We start from the raw sequence: 16,298 nt of genomic DNA, 5'->3' as shown, positions 1-16,298 counted from the left end.
TCCACACCCAACCCCAAAATAGAACACCTATCAAACTGTACTTCCTTAAATACAGAATTATCAGTAGGTACATCAAGCCCTTTAACTGCAACATTGCCATAAACCTAATAAGCTATTTCAAGAATAAAAATCTGTCTAGCCTCCTGATGAAGAACAACCCAGTGCCCCTTGCAGGGCATTTTTCTAGAGAAAAAGAAATTATCAGAGAAAGTGAAACTACTGTATTTGATAACGCACTCACTCTCTCTCTCCTTCTGTATAGGATACAACCACCATATATGAACTGCAGATTTACCCCTCTTTCTCTCTTATATTTTGTATGGTGTTTTGTTCCAAGTTTCATAAAGTTGATATAACTTGACAAAATGTAATTAATATAATTGTGTTTATCATTAAATAGTGTGCATTACACTGCCTAAGCTCAAGTAAGCAACATGTGTGGATGGTGTATTTCCTAAATTTTCTATACCAAACCATATAAATATTTCTTATGACACTCTACAACACTTTTTTTATCTTCAAGCCAACAAACCAACATACTGTAAGATCACAAACCAACATACTGTAAACTCTGTCAGTCAGCCAATTCTAGTGTGTGTTTGTACAGATTAAACTAACCCTAAACCCATATGGGTTCATGATGAGTGTCATCTTAGCCACTGAAATTTCCTTAACCTTCCACCTCCACTACTCTTGAGTCTAACCTACCAACCCTCCACTCCTCTCAATCTCCTCCACCTCCAATGATTAACTCAGGCAACAACAAAATTTATGGATGGTTCAATTTGCAAACAAAATGAAAACAAAAATCAAAACTATAGGATACATATAAAACATTACAGTATTTGAGTTTCTGTACCAGAATAAGATTTTCAGGAAGTTCAATTAAATAGAGTTAAGAAAATGACTGGTTTTGTCATATAAAATCAATTTGTAAGACTAGCCCCTTGGCTAGACTGAGGATGCGTAAATATATATGCACTGAGCATGTATACGTACGTGCCCACTATGCACTTAGTGTGCCTCTGTCTCTCTCTTTCTTTTATATGGTATTTTTATTGAAATTTACTGAATGTTGGACAGTATTATTACACTTATGGTCATGTATTTATATTTTCTAGTCTGTCTATTAATAAATGTATGAATCACATTAGGGGAAACTACAGCATTTGCTTGCTTTTCTCTCTTTCCCTCTAAATACACGAAACAGAGAGAGAGAGAGAGAGAGAGAGAGAGAGAGAGAGAGAGAGAGAGAGAGAGAGAGAGAGAGAGAGAGAGAGAGAGAGAGAGAGAGAGAGAGAGAGCTATTAATTTATGGCATTTACGCTGCAACATCAAGCACTGGAGCACCTTTGGCCATTCAGTGCCCAAGATATTGAAGAAAGTTGAATCAAGTGGTTTGACAGGAAACAGAAGAGATCAAGCAAACAAAGGCGATGAAAAACAAGGATCTAAAGGTGGAGCTGAAAAATACCCAACAGCTGCACTAAAAGGTAGTTGAAGAGGTCTGTGGTTGCAGAATCCTTGCACAGAGATCTGGCAAGTATTCATGAGTGGAATAGGCTTTTGAACATGAAGCCTAACCCTTTTAAAACTCAAAATATGATAGTTAATTGATCTAGAACTTTGCCTTTGCATTCTGATTTATATTCAAATGGTACAGGTTTAAATGTCAGTGACTTACAATTTTAAGTGTAACGTTTAGTAAGAAATTTACTTTAGAGAAAAACGTATATGCATAATATTCCTTACGCTGTTTCTCAAAAACTGGTATCTTGTGGAAAATTTTCAAACGTTTTGTGATGAAGCTATTAAAAGTATTTCAACTTTTCTTCTTCCTAGTTTGGAGTACTGTCTTTTCCCCATTGTGGTCTTCCAGTACTGAGATACTCATCTAAAGCTCTCGGATAGAGTAATGCTATCAGTCAAGTTTACTTTGCCATCTCCTCTTTACCTGACCTAGCTGATTTTGCTTGTAACACTAGGCAGGCTGCTGTTCCTGAATTTGGATGTACTGGTCTATGTTCTATTCCCTCTTATTTACCTATTTATCATATCACATTTTCCAATAACTTGTCTTTCTCTGCAGGCTGATTTCCCTTTGCAACCTTCTTGAGTTTATAGTCTGTTGACTCTATCCATGTGGGTTTTCAGATGAAGAAGTAAAGAAAAAAAGAAAGACAGTACGACTGAAAAAAGGAAGGGGGAATGGAGGCAGTGTGAAGGGCTCAAAAAGTGGGTGCAGCAAGAGGAAGACAGCTGCATAAACACCCTCTAGCAATAACTATTGTGCATCATGAGAGAGAGAGAGAGAGAGAGAGAGAGAGAGAGAGAGAGAGAGAGAGAGAGAGAGAGAGAGAGAGATGTGTATATATGCACATTTACATACAGTGCATACATATATATATATATATATATATATATATATATATATATATATATATATATATATATATATATATATATATATATATATATATATATATATATATATATATATATATATATATATATATATATATATATATATATATATATATATATATATATATATATATATATATATATATATATACTGTATATATATATATATATACACACACATGAAGTGCACATGTTTAATATAAACACAGACCACCTAATACACTAGGCTTACACAAACTTTATATAAGAAAAGCACAATCATTTTTACATAAATCTTTTTCAATAAACTTATTGAAAATCTTATCCAAATACACAAAACTTTAATTTTATTTGCAAATTTCAGCAATCATAAATTCACTGTCACTCTCTAGTTACCAACTAGAGGAAATTGAGCATGGCAGTGGTGAGAAGGGGTGGGGGCTGGCTCCTCACTCGACATATTCACTTACTGACCAAAATTGTAGGAATGTAACTTGGTTGTTAAGTTAGGAATGTTTGTACTATACTTGGTACACCATTGTGGTGATACATAAATATATGTTTCAGTCTGTGTAAGTGTGTATATGCACACATATGTATCACATAAGGGTAAACTGTGATCTTACTGTGCACTTGCTCGCCTATCTCTTTAAAATAGCAAATTCCTCGTGAAAAAAAGTTCTGACAGAGCAAGAGAGTTCCATCGCCCAATTCTTCAAGAAAACTTTTAAGAGAAAGAATGAGACAAGACCAAATGCACAGAAAGTGCATAATTTCCTTATTGTGGTGCATACATGCACATATGCACTGGCACAGACTGACAAATATGTGTAGGGAACACTGCTGTACTAAGTACAAAATTGTACCCCACAGAGAGAGAGCACAGAAATTTACCTGAAAGTGGAGCACACATGTAAGTACACAAACACTAACCTTACACAACAGTAACAAAATCATTCACATAACTTTAAACTGACAGAAATTAATTCCTTTCTTTCATTCTTCACCTGAAAATCCTTATGGTTACGATCAAACCTATGAGGGCTCCAAAAGGAAATCAGCCGGCAGATCTAGAAAAGTTACAGAAAAAAGTAATAAATATATAAATATGAGGGATTAGAAAATAAAACCCATACACGTGAAATTCAGGAGGCATCAGCAGACAGCAGGTATGAATTTGCTCCTCGCTTAAATATTTGGAGATCAGAAGATTCTACAAGGGCACCAGACAAACTATTCCACATTTTTAGTTGTAGCATATATAAAACTCCTAGCAAACTGAGTAGCATTAAATGTGATATTAGAAGATAATCCTGTTTGTAGTAGCACCCTGACAAGTGCTGCAAGCAAAAACAGCTAGGTCAGGTAAGGAGGAGTGCAGTGAATGTAGTAAAAGTAAATTTAATGCAACAAACATAACGAACTCACTTTACATCTATGCTACAAGTCAACATTAAGACTTGGCAAAATAAACCTGACTATAGCATTATTCTATCCAAGAGTTTCACATGAGAGTGAGCACTAGAAGATCACACTGGAGAAAAGTACTCCAAACTGGAAGAAGAAAAGTTAAAATACCTAGGTATAATACCTCATTCCGAAACATTCTGCAGCATTTCTGAAGATACCAACTTTTTGAGAAACAAAGAAAGAAACCAATGTTACATATATGCTTCTCAAAACTCAGTTTCTTATTAAAAGTTAACTAAAAATCTTAAGTCACTGCCATTCAAAACTGTACCATTTAAATGTAAATCAGGATGCAGAGGCAAAAAGGTTTTGAAATGACTAATTATCATATTTTGAGTTTTAGAAGGGTTGAGTTCCATGCCCCAAAGCATACTACAATCATGAATACATGCCAGATCTCTATTCAAGGATTCAGCAATCACAGACCAAAGGTGTGGAGAAGGAACAATGGCTAGAAGAGTAGCTTCATCAGCATATGCAACCAGTTTTGTTCTCCAGACCTTGCCACATGTCATTAGTACAAATAACAAACAGCAAAGGTCCAAGAGCACTAACTTGAGTAACACCTGAAATGGCATTACTTAAGCCATCAACACATAACCTTTGGGATCTGCCTATTAAAAATTCAATTAAAATATTAATAAAAGATCCACCAATTCCCAGTAACCTCAGCTTGTAAATAAGTGCTTCGTGATTCACATGGTCAAGGGCTGCAATACAATCTAGAACAACTATGCATGCCTCTGCAACCTCATCAGGATCGCTCTGCAAGGCGGTAGATACTGACAAGTACGCATTACAAGTACCAAGGCCTTTACAAAAAAATATTCAGAGGGGCATGAGGATGGACTTAGTCCCTTGGGTAATGCAACTACATTGACCTTTCTCTAAAGAGAAGGAAAACTTTCAAGTCCAACTTATCTTCTAAAAATAGTAGTAATCTTAGGGGCAATGAAATCAGCAGTCTTTTTAAAAAAGATGGGAAAGATCCCATTCAGGTCTATGCTGCCATAACTGTCGAGACCAAGAAACAAAGTTCTGGTTTCTCTAGACCTGAAGGCCACTGGACACAACTAGGCTCTGGAAGGCATGGCTGAGGCTATACCAAAGACTCACCACACTGTTTTCTCACAAAGACTTGAGCCAAAAGTTCTGCCTTCTGTTTAAGGCAGTAGACAGCAGTTCCATTAGCTCCTACAAGGGGTAGCATGCTTGAATCAACCTCAGAGAGATGACTTGAGGGTACACCACCACTTACAGTAATCACCAATGAAAAGCAAGAGCTTCTTCACATCATCACTATAAGCTCTCTCAGCTTTCTCATAGAAAACCTGAGCTTGATTTCTAAGCTCAATGAAATTGTCACAACAAGCCTGATAGAGTGTTCCTCCAGAAATGATTAGCTTCTAGTCTTTTGTGATAAGCACGCTTACATGGAGCATTACACCAAGGCATAACTCTAAGACAAAACTTAAGGATTTTAGAAGGCATTCTCATTTCAATAACAGTCCAAAGGTGATCATTTAAACACTCAATAATATTCAGACTTCTATAAGTATCGCTCCACCTGAGCTAAATTAGATCATGTTGAATACCATCCCAATTGGCCTGTGATTTCAAATATAGCTTTCTTGGAACAATCTGAGCCATATTCACATTAACAATAATGGAACAGTGATCAGATGAACCCTCTCGTGAACCTACTCCAAAAGATACAATACTTGTAACATCTGTGAATACACGGTCACGATGGTTACCAGATTGGTTTATGGGTTATTTATCAACTGCTTACAGCCAGAAATAGTGGGGAAATCTAGACCTACAATTTTGGGCTAGGCTGTGCTCCTGAGTAGTAGGGGTGGAGGATTGAAGACTTCATTGGCTAAGATAATACTGTCATAGTGAAACCCTGCCCCCACGCCATGCCAAACACACACACTTATGTAATATAACTGGCTGGCTGAGTGGCAAATACATTACACCTAAAAGTAGTCTCTCTGCTTATATAAAAAATACTTAAAAAACTGTTCATGGTAAGGAAAAAAAAAAAAAAAAAAAAAAAAAAAAAAAAGTTAAGCTAAGTAGAAAAAGGTTTTCAGGAGTAATTCCTGATAAGATTCCTTTGACACTTAGGATTAAGGTCTACAAAACATCAGCCAGACCAGTGCTACTGTATGGCACAGAAACATGGGTAAAGCAAAGAAGAGAGGAAAAGGAGCTCTGGAAAGGAAAGATATAAGAATGTAGAGACGGATCCTAAATTGTCACCGCTGTTAAGAACTGGAAGTTAAATAGGAAAGGTGGGAGTTTACAGAATAACACATTAAGCCAAGGAATGTAGGATCAAGTGGTCCGGACATGTAATTTGCAAGGATGATGGTACTCTGGTTAAGAAAGCATGTATTCTAGCCATGAAGGGAAGAAGTAGATTAGGCAGACACAACATTAGAAGTGAAATTGTAGACATGAAACTGGTGGATGTAGAACATGCAATAACCAAAATAGAATTCTGTAAAGAACCCATAGAAGATGAGATTAATGTTGTACAAAGCAGAACACAGTTATGTTACAGAATAATCACAGTTTGTTATGGGGTGTTCCTTCATCAAAACTTGGAATAAAATAACCATACACAAAGCAAGAGAGGAGGGGGGTAAATAAGACAGACAAACATTCATAGAACTGCTTACAGAACCCTGTAATTTACTTGTAATGTATAGTTTTCCTACTATGTACAATGCCAACTGGTTGAGAGCTGGTCATAAGTTTGAGTGGATATTAAACAGATATGTTGTAAAGCGAGGAGTATCTGTATAAATTGAACTGCTGATGCAGTCATGATTTATCAATTAAAACTGTTTACAAGAAGGCCTACTCCATAAATAACGTTATTACAGCTGAACCTCTTAAAACTGGCATTCTGTGGTCCGGGAACTCCCATGGTTTGACTCGATTTCGAATCAGCCACCATTAGTTCATTGAGCGGCCACGAGGACGGTGCCACATATTGTTTACAACTTCCTGACAGCAAAAATTATGCCATATCTCTCTTGTTTTTATGAAAATAATTGTTAGTAATAATGAAAATGTGTGAAGTCAAATGTGTTTTCAAAATTAAATTTAAATGCATAAATATATTTTTTTAAAGATTCCATTTAAGAAGGCTCAACCAAGTCAAAAGTTTCAATCAAAACAAGTGAGACATTTGGCAGCAGACAAATTCCTTACTCTTAGAGTGCTTGAAAGACCTCATTTCTTTTATATACAGGCAGTCCCCAGATCAGGGCTATTATCGCTGATTTTCGGTTAGTGGCAATTTTCGGTTATCGTCACACCGTCGGGAACGGAACCCCGCCGATAACTGCGGACTGCCTGTAGCTGTATATTTACCCATTCGATATGCCACCGAAGTGATCAGATGATGATAAGAGGTACGACGCGCAAGCGTAAATCTTTATCTGTGCTAGAAAATGTTTCTATCCTTCCCCTCCATTAGCAAATGTTTAGTGTTCATTTTCCTCAATCGATGGTGGTGTGTTTTGTTTACTTTTTGATGGTGAATGCACTGAGTGATTGCCAAAATTCATTCTTTATTTTTGTCATTTCATTACCATCTACAATCAAAATAAATGATAAAGAAACTAATAGCAATAATCATGAAGATAGTAAATTTAGGAGATGTAAGTCATCGATAATATTCTGCAGACACTGAGAAAAGCTAAGTAGTTGACTTATGGTTACACTAACTCGGGAATGTAGGCGAAATGAGTTCAGTAAAGTAGACTTACAAAAAATTACACAGTATGAAGTTATAAAATCATATAAGTGAAATATATATAAGTAATAAAATTAAAAAAGTGGTGTCAGAACTTAGCCAAGAAGCAGGCTAAGTCAGCAACTAGGCTATTTGTATGAGGAATTAGCTTGCAAGACTATGTTTGCATATGGGCTTAATTTCTTGGGGTGTATTCTATATTCTGGGATTTTCTGTGGTCCGGCAGTGGCCTGGTACCAAGGTTCCTGGATTTAAGAGGTTGGACTGTATTCTTCTTATTATTATGGCCACAATGCGCTATCTGCTTTTCACGTTCTTCCCATCATGTAGAGAATATTAATAATAATGCTGTTATTATTATTATTATCATTCCTAGTAGACTTAATTTTCTACTGAGTCTTCTTAAATTTCCTCGTAAGTCTTTTCTCCTCTAAGTGAATATTGAAGAATAACTGTCCAATGTTCATACAATACCCAGCATATTTACAGGTTCTTTCTCCAATCAAGAGAAGGTGTAGGCAGCAATGGTCGGTTGTACGGCCATCACCACCTACGCCTCCTGGAAGCCCTACACATTGTGAGAGAGAAGCCTAGTCTAAATAACAGCCAACATCGGCACAAAGGGCACAGCCTGCCAGCTTCCCTGGCAAGCAAACCAATCAGGAGCCTCCATCCACTGGCAGTGATCCTCCCAGTAAAACCACCCCTACTCCCATATCCTCCAACGCTCAAACAGAGGATAGGGTGCAACCAATGGTGTCTGGGAGGAGGCTTCTCTCAGGGACAATAATCCCCAAGCAACTCTTGAGAATTCAGCATTGTTCCCACCCACAAAGCTGGCCCCTTATATATACCAACACCCACAACCTCTTGTCTCCAGAACTGTCTTACCCATCTTGATAATGAGCATCAGGCTGATTAGAACATCAGCGACCAGAGAAACACCAAAAGGAATACTGAAGTATAGCTCTGGAATCCATCTGCCAGACACCTGCTGTTACATGCTACAGGTTTATCCCACTGTATTTCACTACTTTCTTTTGTAAAGAGAGTAAAGACTACTCTAAGTAAGCTGCTAATGTACTTCTCTTTACCAAAGTATGAATACTGGCAGATTACTGTCCAATATTAACACAAAAGAGAAAAGAATTATAAGGAAAACTAAGGACTCAATATAAAATTAACTCAAATTATGCAGCCATCCTATTTAACAGGGCTTGTTCAAGAGAGGGTCTACTTCCTTTTTATATTGTGATTTTAATCAGACCTTTGAGTCAAAATACTCACCTCTCATAGAGCTGAACTCAAGAGGAAAAAGTTGACAAATATTTTTACAGTGATGATGAAAGCACTTAAACCCTAAAAAGCCATATTAATAAAATGTTTATGACAGTGACAATGAAACACTTTAACAAGAAAACTGGCACTAAAATTTAAATAAATGTACCATGTTTTCCCAGTACAGTACTGAATACACTATCTTTTCCCAAAATAATTTTTACATTTACTGTGTGTCCTAGAGGCCAACAGTTATACTTTTCACAGGCCTATATTAATCCATTTGCTAACTGATTCACCATCCACCCTCACAGGAAAGCCTTGGCTGCTTCCGTATGTTCACCCTGACCATACTTTGTAGGTTATCCACTAATGACAAGAGGGCACTTGGCCCACTGTACGATAACCCTATCATAATTTCCAGATTTTTTAAAATCAGGCAAGTCTTTTTCTTCTTTCTCTGCATCTTTTCCCACTTCTATGTGGGGTCAATGCTCTGACAGCTTTCCCCCACCTGGATTGGTCAAACACATCGTCCTCTGACAATTGTTTGTCTCTCAGATCTTCTCTAACTACATCCATCCACCTTCGCTTTGGTCCTCCTCTTGCTCTCCCACCAGGCACCTCCATCTGCATCACTTTCCTCCCCACATATGTCTCATCCCTTCTTTCCTGGCCCTCTTTGATAGTTCTAAGACTTTAGTAGTTCCTTATATTCTTTCATTTTTGGTCCTGTCCATTTTTGTTACTCCACACATCCACCTGAGCATTTTCATCTCTACTGCATCCAATTTCCTCTCTTGCACTCTCTTTATCGGCCAAGTTTCTGCGCCTTACATCAAAGCTGGTCTCACTATTGTCTTATATACACTTCCTTTAACCTTTATATTGATTCTGCAGTCACACAAGACACCTGACATCTTTCGCCAATTTTTCCAACCAGCCTGCACTCTGTGTTATTTCTACATTCAAATTTTCATCATCAGCCACTGTTGAGCCAAGATACTTAAATATTTCTACTCGGTTCAACCTTGTCCCTTCCATACTAATTTTGGAGTCTTGATCTTCATTACAACTTAGGTATTCAGTCTTCTTCCTACTGATCTTTCAACCTCTGCCTTCCAGTACCTTCCTCCATTGCTCTAGTTTTGAATCCACTATCCCTCTGTTGGTGCTGCATAACACGATGTCATCAGCAAACAACATGCACCAAGGGGACTGATCTCTTATTTCTTAAGATAACACATCCATTATCAGGTCAAAAAGATATGGACTTAAAGCAGATCCCTGATGTAAACCAACTCTCACTGGTATCCATTCAGTTGACCCAACACTGCTTCAAACCTGCATTTTTGCTCCTTCATACATATCTTGGACCAACCTCACATACTTCTCTGGTGTTTCCTTTATTCACATGCACTTCCAAATCTCTTGGTGTGGTACTCTATCATATGCCTTTTCCAGATCTATGAATACTAAATGCAGTCCTTTCTGCTTTTCCCGTGGAGAACAAACACTGCATCTGTTGTTTCTTTCCCTGGCATGAAACCAAACTGTTCTTTACCTACACAGGTTTCTTCTCTAATTCTTTGATCCATTATTCTTTCCCAAATTTTCATGGTGTGAGGCATTAACCCTTAAAACGCCGAGCCTCTATTTACAAAAGTGTCTGCCGTATGCCAGTGACGTTCGGGAATTAGCGCCGAAGAGGAAAAAAAGTCTTTTTAAAAAAATCACAGCACGCTTAGTTTTTAAGATTAAGAGTTCATTTTTGGCTCCTTTTTTTGTCATTGCCTGAAGTTTAGTATGCAACCATCAGAAATGAAGAAAAATATCATCATCATATATAAATATTGAAATATATGACAGCGCAAAAAAAATTCATATATAATTGTATACAAATCGCGCTGTGAGCAAAACGCTTAAAGCTAATGAGTTATTTTTTTTTTCTATTGTACACTAAATTGTGATGATTTTGGTATATAACAAATTGTAAAACGATCAAAGCAACAAAATGATGCATGAATTCATAACGCACAGACGTAAAAAAAAGTTTTTTTAAAAAATTCACCATAAATTGAAATATTGTGCTAGACACTTCCCGTTTGTTGCAAAATGAAGGTAATTGATTGACTATTACTAGACTGTAAGTGTTTTAGCTTACAATTGCAGTTTTCATCCATTTTGGTCAGGTTAAAGTTGACCGAATGTCGAATTTTTTCTCTTTATCGTGATTTATATGAAAATATTTCAAAACTGATAAAAGCTACAACCATGAGTTATTTTTGTTGTATTCTACATGAAATTGTGCACATTTTCATATATAAAACTTTATGTAACGACTTATATAAAACGGTGCAAACATTACGACAAAGTGATGAAAGAATTTCCAAGATGTTCAGCCGAGTTTACAGCGGACATAAGGAAAAGTTTTTTCCCCAAAATTCACCATAAATCGAAATATTGTGCTAGAGACTTCCAATTTGTTGCAAAATGAAGGTAAATGATTGAATATTGCTAGAATGTAAGAGTTTTAGCTTACAATTGTGTTTTTCGACCATTTCGGTTGAGTCAAAGTTGACCGAAGGTTGAAATTTTGCACTTATCGTGATTTATATGAAAATATTTCAAAACTGATAAAATCTACAACCATGAGTTATTTTTGTTGTATTCTACATGAAATTGCACACATTTTCATATATAAAACTTTATGTAACGACTAATATAAAACGGTGCAAAAATTACGACAAAATGATGAAAGAATTTCTGAAATTTTGGCCGAGTTTACGGCAGCGGACGTAAGGAAAAAGTTTTTTTTTTCAAAATTCACCATAAATCGAAATATTGTGCTAGAGACTTCCAATCTGTTGCAAAATGAAAGTAAATGATTGAATATTACTAGAATGTAAGAGTTTTAGCTTACAATTGCATTTTTCGACCATTTCGGTCGAGTCAAAGTTGACCGAAGGTTGAAATTTTTTGTAGTCGACGTACGGTACGTCCACTCGTCACCCGACAGACAATTTTAGTCAACTTACGATATGTCCAGTCGGCGTTTAAGGGTTACCTTTATTCCTCTGTAGTATGCACAATCCTGGATGTCACCTTTCTCTTTATAGATAGGAACAAAAAAGCTTTCTCACCTCTGCAGGAATTCCATCTGGTCCTACTGCTTTACCATTTTTCATCTTCTTTAGTGCCTTTTTTACTTTCTTCCTGCTAATAGTATGTGTCATGCCAAGGTTCTGGAATCCATCTTCAAAGAATTTTCTATGGTTTTCTTCATTTAACAGGTGTTCATAATATTCTTTCTGCCTCTTCTTTATCTTATCCTTGTTGCATGAAAGCACTCCATTCCCATCCTTAAACTGTTTTATATGGAAGTAGTCTCTGGTGTTTTTGTCACTCGACTTTCCAATTCTGTAAATTTTTCTCTCCCCCTCAGGTGTTTCCAGCTTTTCGAACATATCATCTAATGCTCTTGCCTTTTCTTCTGCAACTGCCTTCTTTACTTGCTTCTTATGTCTTTGGTACCTCTCCTTATCCTCTTGCTGTCCATACTTTCCCAGATCTTTTTGGCTTTCACCATCTCTTTCGCTTCATCATCCCACCACCACGTTTCCTTATAAATCAGGAGGTTTCTTTCCAAATGTCTTCCCCAACACCTATCACCATACTGTTGTGATTCCACCATTCTTGCACTCCCTCTAGCAATCTAACCACCCTCAATACTCACTCCTTAAATTCCTGCCTCGCTTCCTCCTTGTGTCAGCTTCCACCACTTGATTGTTGATGGGACATGTGCAGCCCTACCTTATACTGTGTTCATTATTTCCAAGTCCATTACCACCACCCTGTGCTGTGCTGCCACACATTCTCCATTTAAAATTTTATAATTTCTCACCTCTCTCAAATGTGACAGTTGAAATCTGGCAAGTCTCATAAGTAATAAAATCTACAAAGTTTAGGTGCCCCTTTAAAAGAGATTACCAATAAATCTTACTACAGCAAGACTATCGGAAACAAACATGTTCGTATGGTATTTTGACAGACTTTAATGATAACAATGTAAGATATTTTCAGGTTGTGAAGATTAAATAATTTTCTCTCATTCATACAGTCTGTCCTATGTGTAGTTTAATCGATTAAATTATTATTCTGTTCAATTTGGTGTTGTCAAAGTGGTGCTAGTCAAAACCGGGGTGCACTTTCAAGGCTGTGGCATTTTTGACGGTAGGATATATAGTACTATGTACAAATTCCCAAAAATCAGTTAACCCTTAAACGCCTACTGGACGTGTCATACGTCGATTAAAATTGTCTGTTGGGTGCCAAGTGGACATACCGTACGTCGACTACAAAAAATTTCAACCTTCGGTCAACTTTGTTGACTCGACCAAAATGGTCGAAAAACGCAATTGTAAGCTAAAACTCTTACATTCTAGTAATATTCAATCACTTACCTTCATTTTGCAACAAATTGGAAATCTCTAGCACAATATTTCGATTTATGATGAATTTTTGAAAAACTTTTTCCTTACGTCCGCTCGGTAACTCGGCCGAAAATTTCAGAAATTCTTTCATTTTGTCGTAATTTTTGCACTGTTTTATATTAGCCGTTATGTAAAGTTTTATATATGAAAATGTGCACAATTTCATGTAAAATACAACAAAATACAACCCATGGTTGTAGCTTTTATCAGTTTGGAAATATTTTCATATAAATCTCGATAACTGCCAAAATTTCAACCTTCAGTCAACTTTGACTTGATCGAAATGGTCAAAAAACGCAATTGTAAGCTAAAACTCTTACATTCTAGTAATATTCAATCATTTACCTTCATTTTGCAACAAATTGGAAGTCTCTAGCACAATATTTCGATTTATGGTGAATTTTTTGAAAAAACTTTTTCACTACGTCCGCGCCAGAAATCCTTTTCACGTTGTCTTAATGTTTGCACCGTTTTATATTAGTCGTTACATAAAGTTTTATATATGGAAATGTGTGCAATTTCATGTAGAATACAACAGAAAATAACTCATGGTTGTAGCTTTTATCAGTTTTGAAATATTTTCATATAAATCATCGATAACTGCCAAAATTTCAACCTTCAGTCAACTTTAACTCGACCAAAATGGTAAAAAAACGCAATTATAAGCTAAAATCTCTTACATTCTAGTAATATTCCATCATGTACCTTCATTTTGCAACAAACTGGAAGTCTCTAGCACAATATTTCGATTTATGGTGAATTTCTGGAAAAAAAAAAAAAAAAAAAAAAAAAAACTTTTTCCTTACGTCTGCGACGGTAACTGGCGAACATCTCAGAAATTCTTTCATTATGTTGTCTTAATGTTTGCATCGTTTTACATTAGTCGTTACATAAACTTTTATATATGAAAATGCGCAATTTCATGTAGAATACAACAGAAAATAATTCATGGTTGTAGCTTTTATCACTTTTAAATATTTTCACATAAATCACGATAACTGCCAAAAATTTCAACCTTCGGTCAAATTTAACTTTCGACGAAATGGTCGAAAAACGCAATTATAAGCTAAAACTCTTAACATTCTAGTAATATTTAATTATTTACCTTTATTTTGCAATAAATTGGAAGTCTCTAGCACAATATTTCGATTTATGGTGAATTTTTGAAAAAAACATTTTCCTTCGTCCCGCACGTTTCGCCGAACATCTCAGAAATTCTTTCGTCATGTTGTCGTAATGTTTGCACCGCTTTATATTAGTCGTTACATAAACTTTTACATATGAAAATGTGCGCAATTTCATGTAGAATACAACAGAAAATAACTCATGGTTGTAGCTTTTATCAGTTTTGAAATATTTTCATATAAATTACGATATAGAAAAAATTCGACGTTCCGTCAACTTTAACTCGACCGAAATGGTCGAAAACTGCAATTGTAAGCTAAAACACTTACAGTCTAGTAATATTCAATCAATTGGCTTCATTTTTCAACAAACGGGAAGTCTCTAGCACAATATTTCGATTTATGGTGAATTTTTGAAAAAAACATTTTTTTTATGTCCACGCGTTACGGATTCATGCATCATTTTGTGATAATATTTTCTCTGTGTTGCTTTGATCGTTTTACAATTTGTTATATACCAAAATCATCGCAATTTAGTGTACAATACAAAGAAAAAAAAAAATAATCTGTTAGCTTTAACCGTTTTGCTCACAGCGATTTGTATAAAATTATATATGAAAATTTTTTTGCGCTGTCATATATTTCAATATTTATATATGATAATGATATTTTTTCATTTCTGATGGTTGCATACTAAACTTCAGGCAATGAGAAAAAAGAGCCAAAAATGAACTCTTAATCTTAAAAACTAAGTGTGCTGTGATTTTTGAAAAAAACTTTTTTCCACTTTGGCGCTTAACTCCCGAACGCCACCGCATACGGGAGACGTTTTTGTAAATAGAGGCTCAGCGTTTAAGGGTTAATATAAACCATACTGAGGTATCTCTTTACAACTCCACATTTAACCACCGAGTTAAAAATGTTTACTTTATGGTCCATTTAAACTATTTATTAATATTAGAAACTACACAGCCAGTGACATAGGTGTATAAATCACACTTATATCACATACTGAAGTGCGTCACCGACTTACGGCGACACTGACTTACGATGGATTTGATTTTACAGTGCTTTTTCAGTGTCGTTAACATCGTTTTACAGTACCGTAACTTGATGTTGCATTTAAGTTACAGCACCTTAAGCACCAATGACAGCGCTAACTGCAAGAATAGGCATCAAGTTAATGGCTCTGTAACTTGATGCAACATGAAGTTACAGTGCCAAACATCAATTTATGGTGCTGTAAGCACCGTTACAAGCAAAACACCAACTTATGGTGAAATCAACTTACAGAGCTGCGCTGGAACAGATCCCCTGCTGTAAGTTGAAGACCTACTGCCTAAGGAATGAGATAATGGTTAGAAAAAGATTGCAAAAGGGCAATCCAACAATGAGGAACCAAGCAAGGGAATTCCAGACAAAGCTGTTAACAGTGCTGCACAATCACAAATCACTCAAGGTTCCAAGTATTGCAAGTGTCACAAGATGACCTTCTGTCTATTAGAGAAAAGTGTGTTGTGTGTGGAGACTAATGAAACAGGTTTGTACTACATACTCACGCAACTATAATAAAACAAGTGTATTAATCAGGTAAATGAATCTTGACCCCACCTATATACACAAAAATCCATTACAAACACTTCAAAACCATAAACACACCATTCTGATGACAATGCTGAGACACTTCAGGTACTATGTTAAAAACCCAACTTTGAGACAGGCTGTCATATTGAAGATTGTAAATGAAAATGAAAA

At 36.0% G+C, this 16,298-nt stretch overlaps 1 protein-coding gene across 5 annotated transcripts in view; it reads right to left on the bottom strand.

Annotated features, from left to right (window-relative positions):
• Positions 1 to 16,298, bottom strand: part of LOC136836055 (putative leucine-rich repeat-containing protein DDB_G0290503) — a 359,912-nt gene that overhangs the window by 128,635 nt on the left and 214,979 nt on the right. The window lies entirely within an intron of this gene.

This window comes from Macrobrachium rosenbergii, chromosome 56, assembly GCF_040412425.1.
Source record: "Macrobrachium rosenbergii isolate ZJJX-2024 chromosome 56, ASM4041242v1, whole genome shotgun sequence".
NCBI classification, from domain to species: Eukaryota; Metazoa; Arthropoda; class Malacostraca; order Decapoda; family Palaemonidae; genus Macrobrachium; species Macrobrachium rosenbergii.
This window is presented reverse-complemented; position numbering and strand designations above follow the sequence as displayed.